This window comes from Hipposideros armiger, unplaced genomic scaffold (genome assembly GCF_001890085.2).
Source record: "Hipposideros armiger isolate ML-2016 unplaced genomic scaffold, ASM189008v1 scaffold_338, whole genome shotgun sequence".
Taxonomy (NCBI): Eukaryota; Metazoa; Chordata; class Mammalia; order Chiroptera; family Hipposideridae; genus Hipposideros; species Hipposideros armiger.
Genome location: NW_017731688.1, coordinates 148,433 through 156,210, shown reverse-complemented (window position 1 = coordinate 156,210; position 7,778 = coordinate 148,433). Strand labels below are relative to the sequence as shown.

The following is a 7,778-nucleotide window of genomic DNA, read 5'->3' as shown; positions in this document are numbered from 1 at the left end:
AGAGTAGGCTCACTGTCTGGTTTTTATGCTATTGATATTAACAGCATTTTGAGTCAGCTTTATGACATAATTCAGAATTGAAGCTGCCTGTGCACATTATTTTAAAAATATCTTTTCATGATTGTGATTTTAATTTTTCAGTCATTGATACTTTAAAATAGAAAAGTGCCCCTTTAATGGATCCTTTAGGATCCAAAATGTTAGGTCCAAAATTGCTTTCTAATGGTTCTGAAATTACTCATTGAATTTTACAAATGCGTGTAGTAGTTGTGGTGTATTATTGGTCAGTTCCTATCCTGTGCTTATTGCTAATCTTTCTTAGTATCTTTGGGTATGTAAGGGCGGACAAGGGAAAAAGAAGTAAAGTTTCTGTAAAGTTGTAATCTCTGCTAGAGGAGACTGGGAAAACTTCTAGAGGGCATAAGCTGTTGAATATATTATAGGTGGGATCCCTTCTTTTACTTTGGTATGACCTTGACTAAGAAGCAATGATCACAGATTTTCTTTGGCATTTTCTTTTCTGCTTTCCTCTTTGTTTTCTCTAGTTATTTTGAAAGACATAGCTATTTATTCAAAGAAAACAATATGAGCGTATATGTGTGATGATTAAACCTGAAACATCAACACAATGAAAAAAACAACTTTCTTTGAATAGTAATATTTGTCCATGTTTTCTAGTGGAAAATGTATAAATAGATTTTTTCCAACTTGCTTTATTTTATTAGAGGACATTTGCTATAAAATTTTTATGGCCTAGGCATTTGATACCAAACCTAAACCCAATAAAGTAAATATACATAAGAGTTATAGTCCTTAATCACAGTGTATGCCTGTGTTGTGAAGATAACTAGAACATCTTACTTCGATTTCCTACTCATCTCCTTCCTATGCATCAGCTGTTGGACTCCTTCAGACTCTAATCATGTCATCATTTACATCTCTGTGCTCATTCAGTTGCCCTTGCTCTTAGTCTCCCTCAGTCCCTTGGGTGACTTATGTCATTAGGACAACCTTCTGTCTCCTGCTTGCCATCACTTGGCTGAAACAGAGCTGGGGCCCTTGCCAGTTACCTTAGGATGCTGGATCTGCTGTGATTCAGCTTTGGCCTCAGTGAAGTCTGTGCTTTCCACGCCAAAACTCAATTCTGTGAGGGGTGACAGGATTACTGAAAGCTTTGTCTTCAGTGATAAAACCCCAAGCAAGGCTGTGTTGAGAGCCTAAGTAGCTTACCTTTAGGCCTGAAATAGGAGGAGCCAAGGGCTTCACTGTCCCTTGAGAAAGAAGGATTTCCCTCAGCCTTCTGGGCTCCACATTCAACCATTTAAGTGCACTAGTTGTTGGACCCAATGGGGAATGTAATTCCCTCAAATTGTGGTTTAGTTTCCCCCTCTGTGTATGATGGGAGTAGGACCAACTAAGGGAAGTCTCCAGTGACTTTTCTTGCCTCTCGTAGAGAGGCCATTTGCTTTCAGCCATAGCTTCCCGCCCCTCTGTTTCCCCATATCCTATTCTAGGCACTGGGGAAAACACAGGGATGGGAAGGGTGTTCATAGAAAAGGGTTTTCAGGTACTGGGTATATCTGGAGTCATATTTGAACTATAAAGACTATTCAGCAGTTTTCATTTTAGGACTTATTCTAACACTTTGTTGTTGTTACTTTCCAGTAGAGGGAATTTTTGTGCTATCACTGTGGGGTGGAGGTGGGGAACAGGATGAAATGTATTTCCATTTACTGTGTCTGGTGTCCAGTACGAGATCATAAACAGGTGGGCCCATAGTTGTTTGCTGATGCTCTTTTTAAGAAGTCCATTTTATCATGAAGAATAGCAAAATTCATTGGTTGAAATACTCTTTAGGAAATCCTATGCATGTTTACTAGAGAAACATGGGGCTTCTCCCCTAAAGGACAAGGCTTTGATTTGTTTTTAACAAGACACACTCTTTATAATTAAAACAAAATCCCAGTGTTAAGGGATTACTGTTTTAAATAATTGGATTTCTTTCCTTTGTTTCCCTGATCCCTATATATGAAAATAAATCTAGTAGTGTCTTAGGATAATATATATTTCCAGATTAAATAAATAATTCTCTTAACCACTGAATTTTAATCATGCCTCTCCAAGTTTATGGATGATAACACAGAAAATAATGTACGCTCAGGAACTTATTTTAGATTTGGGAAAGGCAAAAACACAGAAATAGGTTAAGAACAACAGAAGCTGAGGAAACACGCTTTTTAAATGATGATACATGGATNTGCAATGTTATCTATGCCAGGATTCAGGTTCACTGTCTTTCGCTTACTATTTCTAATCTCCCGCCAGTCCTGTCCACTATATTTGCTACATTTCTTCACCATCCAGCCAATTGCTAGCTAGCTCAGGCCATTATAATCTTGGCCTACTTCATCACCTCCCTTGAGCCTGTGCTTAAACGTTACCTTCTCAGTAAGACTGTCCCTCATGACTTCTTTAAAATTCCTTTCTCCTGCACACTTTCTAGCTCCCTTTACTGCCTTATATTATTCCATGGTGTGTATCTTTTAATACACTATATCATATTTATTGTCTGTCTTCACCATTACCCCTGATAGTAAATCAATGGCATACTCATATTAGGATAACTTGATAAGAAATCCTTAAAAGGCAGTGTTTATAAAGGTTTAAGCAGGATGTAGGGATAGTGAAATACTGTTGGGGCTAGAAATAGAGGGGTAGGTGATTCCATTCTTAGCCCCCACAGGGGAAGGATTGCCTGAGCCTGGGTTCAGAAACACAGTAGAGAGAGGGTCACTCGACAGGCTCTGTGACCTTTACCCCAGCTTGGCTGATTTCCCCCACTAATCCCACTGGGATGGAGATGGGGACTCAGTACTCAAGCTCCCTCTTTTCTGGCCCTTACAATAGTCCAAAGTCAACTAGAAGCTGGAGCCCATCGGTACCACTTGATGGAGGCTTAGAGCCGGGGGAGACGGATGGAGACTAGATCTGGATGGGGTAAAGGGAAGATGCTCAGAACATCTGTTTTGTTTACCGTCAGCACCTTGAAGAGTGCCTTGCATATAAACAATCTGTATTTGTTAAATGAATAAATTTAACTGATCTCATTAACTTTAGTTTTGCCTATTGCATTGTAATATGATTACTATACTGCTACTTAAGAGTGACATTGCTTAGGAGAGAGTATCTGCTCCCCTTTTGTTAAAGCATCATCACTCTTTAAAAAAAAACCTCTTAGGCGAATATTGGCCCACTTGCCATTGTTAGTGTGATGGCCCGAAGGTTCCGTCTTGCTCATCTGCACGGTAGAGAGCACCGACCAGAGCATAGGTTGAACCAGGATGCCACCACTGTAATGTAAACTGTGTACATAAAAGGGCATCACCTGTCCAGAAAACATCTTTATTACCTACAGTGGTAATAAAGGATCTTTCTATTGGAATCTCAAATTATGGCTGTTTTACTTGTGGAATCATACATGAGTTTATTCATGTTAATATAAAAATGAATTACCAAGTTAGCTGTCTGTGAACTAGGAAAGAGCAAAATCCTGAAGAAATGGGAGAGGGATCAGGTGAGTTCTTTAGGACCAGATGAGAAAGTTCAGACAAGTCTGAGTCATGGGACCCTTCCAGGGAGAGCCAATCAAGAGTCATGCCACAGTGTGGGTGGCCCCCAACATGGTGCCTGCGACTGGGCATAAAGTGACAAAAATTGAGGAGAGCTCAGAAAGGGAACATGGGCAGAAGCTATACAGACCAATTTGCCTATTTTGTAATTTAGCCTTTAGCTTGTGCTGTTACTGAATCAGGTATTTTCAGAGATAATTTCAAAGCATCACTGATTGCCTGTTGTCATTGTTCTAAATCTCAACCAAGAACAAACTTCTAGGAGCATGTGTGTACCAAGTGGTAAGCTTCTATTTGAAATGTTACAGTGAAGCAGAAGTTACAAGCATTTCTGTGCATTGCCAAAGTGGGATCTGATACTGTACTGTGTGACTGGGTTATAATATTTATATCTATTTCTCATAAAGGAAAAACTACTGAGAGTTAGTAATGGGTAGGATTAGACTATATTAAGCTTATATTTTTGTACATTTAAAAACGATCAATTTGGGCATCTCTGTGACAAGAATGCCAAGTGCCCACGAGTCAGACTCTATTTCACACTGGGAGCTTCATCATTGACTAATGGAAAGCACCTTGAAATATGCAAAGCACTATAGGGTCTTTTCTGGATTCCTGCTCCAGCTGTCTATAATATGCTCCCATCTGTGGTGTGGGCAAGGTTTCAGGTGTGGGCACCAAAGGACCTGAGGTCTGTCTCTGCACCCGCAGGGGTGACACTGACTTTGAGCAAGTCATTTAACTCCTCTGAGTTAGTTTTTTTAACCTGCAAAATGAGTCATTTGTATTATGTGATCTCTAAGAAGCATCAACTCTGTAAAGAAAATACCTGTTTTTGTAGACTTTAAGTGTTAGGATATCTTAATAAATTAAATAAGTCTGAGTGAGGTTTGAATGATCAATCGGGTCAGTCTCCTGGTGTGTGTGGAGGAGTGTTGTATGTTACAGCAGGAACTTCCGCAGTCCTCATGAATTTCTAATGAGAAGAGCCACATGAGAAACACAGGCCAAGCCCCTTCCCTAGCTTCAGGGCACACAATGATGAGAGGTGCGCGGTCACCTCAGTACAGGTCCTGTCTTTGGAAAGGAAGAAACCATTATCTGATAGAAAATCATTGGTCAAGGCTAGTCGGAAACAGTTTTTTTTTTTCACAGTGGACAAAAGAACTATTTTATCCTGTCTTCATGCTATTTCATTTCCTGTACCCCCTAATCAAATTTCAGGGCAAGGATTTTACTTGTTTACTTAACATTAGAATATTACGTTTTAAATACTTTCAAAAATAAAACAAATGTTTCCAATCTTAATTATGGTTTGTCAGTCTCTGTTTCATAGAATTGCTACCTCAGGTTACACAATTTCATGTTTTTACAAAGTAGTATTCCTGCCACAACTCTGAGCTCAGCTGAATTAAAGCAGTAACTCGAAAATCTGAGAAAGCTGGGCTTCAAAATAAGGTCTCAAAAGTGTTTCTTTTATCAGAGAGATAAAATGATTTTTTGTGTGCTTTATAGAAACATTTATTTGCTGGAAACTTAGTAACGTGAAAGGTAATGTGGAAAAATGTGAAAATGAGAAAAACAACAACAATCAGTTTGAAAACAACAAGAGCTAGTGATTATGTNGTTGGGAGTTTACTTCCTTTTAAAGTATTCTGAAAGCATGATGAACTCATTGCTTCAGTTTTTTGTTTATGAGTACTAATATTTGGTAAGAAATGACCATGTCTTATTATTCTCCCATTTGATAAGGGGTTATTTCAGGGTTTGGCACCAAAATCAATGTTCACTTATCTCCGTATCTTCCTGGTATATCTTGCCAATAAATAATTATCTTGTATATTCGTAAGTTCTTTGGACTATCAGATTGTTGGGGAAACCTTAAAAGGCCAGTCACAGAAGTGATTTGGGTCAATATTGCTCTGCTTTTGTTAAGTCTGTACAATTCACTTTTGCCGTGCAATCAAAATGCTGACCTACATTTTAAAAGTGCAACACTGTCCTATCTGTTACATAAATCCACTGTGTTATTAAAGGGTGAAATACAGAAAAGAGGTCACCAGGATTATTTTCTCTGATGTCCTTGATTATAGTTGCTTTTTTTGTTGTTGTTAGACAGTCTGCTTCTGAAAGATTAACTGAAGTAAAAAGTTCACTAAGATTCCTATATGAAATCATAGTAAGATAATTCTTAGAATTAATCAAGTAATGATATTGAAAAATGAAATAATAACTGTCTTAACATTTATCCAAATAGGGACTGAAATGAGTTAATTCTATTTGGAAACATTTAAATTAGAATTAGCTTTTACTTTTGATGAATACTGCTTTTAAAAAAAATCTGAGTATTTAAGCTTTTAATACTTCACCCATTCTCCCTAAAGTCGACGTAGAAGTGTGTTCTTACCTTGGTTTGGTAAGGCTCTGAACATGCAAAGCAACAGATGTTATACCCAGCATAATTATATGTATCCTGGAAACACATCTTTATAGAGGGGGATTGGTTCCTGGGAAAACAAAAATTTGGCAAACAAAGGGCATTTAATTGCTGATCTCAGCAGTAACTACCTGGGGTAGATTATGATAATCTTGTGTAGGTGGTAACTGCATACATGTATTGGGGAAAAAAAATGTAATTCTAAAATACATTAAAAGGAAAATGAACTTATGTAAGCTTCAGCTCATCTCTCCCCTTAAAAATCAGGAAAAGCCCTCAATTTCACATTTTTGGAAAGTTCTTTTGACAACATTTTTGGAAAGATGTTCAGAATTCCAGATCTTAATATACTGAGACTGAGGCTTTCAACCATATTTTTGTAGGTTACTGCCTCTGTTTTTTTATTCTGCCCACTGAAAATAGTGTTTTAAACAAATGAACTGATCCTTGATCTTCAAGCATTGAAGTAACTCTCTGAAACAAATGGGGCCCTGCCATGGCTACTTGAATTAACAACTGTACAAAAACAGTGGTTTCTGTAATTTTGATTGCTTCATTCCAAGGGCATCTTTAAGCTCCCTTCCTCCCCTCCCCCAGAGGATAAAGCAAAGCAGAAATACTTAGGTCCATGTCATGGGAGGTCTGGAATTATCTGGAGGTCAGTTTGAGAACCAGTGTATAAACCATTTCTTACATGGGCAACTAGCTACAAAGTTGTGGAGGTCCTTACAAAACTTTCTGAAGTTGATGGTGTTAGTTTTTGGAGTTTGAAGCCTTTTGAATGAGGGTTTTTCAGTAGTCATGGTTTAAACTGCCAGTTAGCACCAAGGTCATCTAAATATAGAGTTTACGTTTGTTTGTTTTTTACAAAAAGAATTTGAACACGAATGAAACCTTCAGGATAAGGCATTATACTTTGAGAATATTCTGAAATAATTGTGTTGTGGTTATTATTTCGTGTTTCTTAGATGATTAGCATGTATTTTGTTGTTGTTGATCTTACAGACATGTCCTCTAGTCTCATTCTTAGCAACTCCTTCACTTGTAATCTGTTGTTATGGCGTAGTTTTCACATCTGTTGAGAGGCTGAAATGGTGAATAAGGAAAGTGGCATATTTCAGGGCCGGTGTGCTCTCACAGCATCTAATGTTTCAATACTCAGGGCAGTGATGTATGCAGTGTTTCCTTCTACTGATAGATACGCAAAGGTTTCCTTCTCAGCACAGTTATATTTCTGTAACGAAATCCAGGATCCAAAGAAAAACCACAAGATGATGAAATCAGATGATTGTGATCAAATTTCTGTGCCATGCTACATAATCATCAGTGTTTGTCAGAAACACTACCATCCCATCCTGGAGCTGAACTGATGAAGAACTTTGCATTGTGAGTGGGGCATAAACTCATAAACCCTTTCAGAATGAATACAAACTGAGATTGATACATTTCCCAAAGTATTTGGGAAAATATTTACACCTAGGATCAAGGAGAGTAGCAGTGGCACATGAGTCAACATCTGGTAATTTTTTCCTCCTACTATTATTTCTAATTTATTTTCCCATTAGTTTTGTCTGTACTCTCTCAATTCCTACATTTCTCCTCCTAACCTAGTCCATAAATTTCTTAGTAGACCCTTTGTTCCAAGGGAGGCTTCCTAGTCTAATTGGGGAAGGCACTTAGGATTCCCCCTACTAGTAGGAGCTACCTTTGTA

The 7,778-nt window shown here is 38.0% G+C and overlaps 1 protein-coding gene and 1 long non-coding RNA gene across 5 annotated transcripts in view; one reads left to right on the top strand and one right to left on the bottom strand.

The window, feature by feature from the left end:
- The window catches only part of LOC109392603 (uncharacterized), a 139,372-nt gene extending 138,216 nt beyond the window's left edge, over positions 1-1,156 (bottom strand). For all 3 annotated transcript variants that reach the window (XR_002126093.1, XR_002126091.1, XR_002126092.1), the window contains exon 1: positions 1,071-1,156. This is a non-coding gene — a long non-coding RNA (uncharacterized LOC109392603). The remainder of the gene's footprint in view (positions 1-1,070) is intronic.
- The window catches only part of CERKL (CERK like autophagy regulator), a 113,637-nt gene that overhangs the window by 12,607 nt on the left and 93,252 nt on the right, over positions 1-7,778 (top strand). The gene's annotated exons all lie outside the window — the stretch shown is intronic.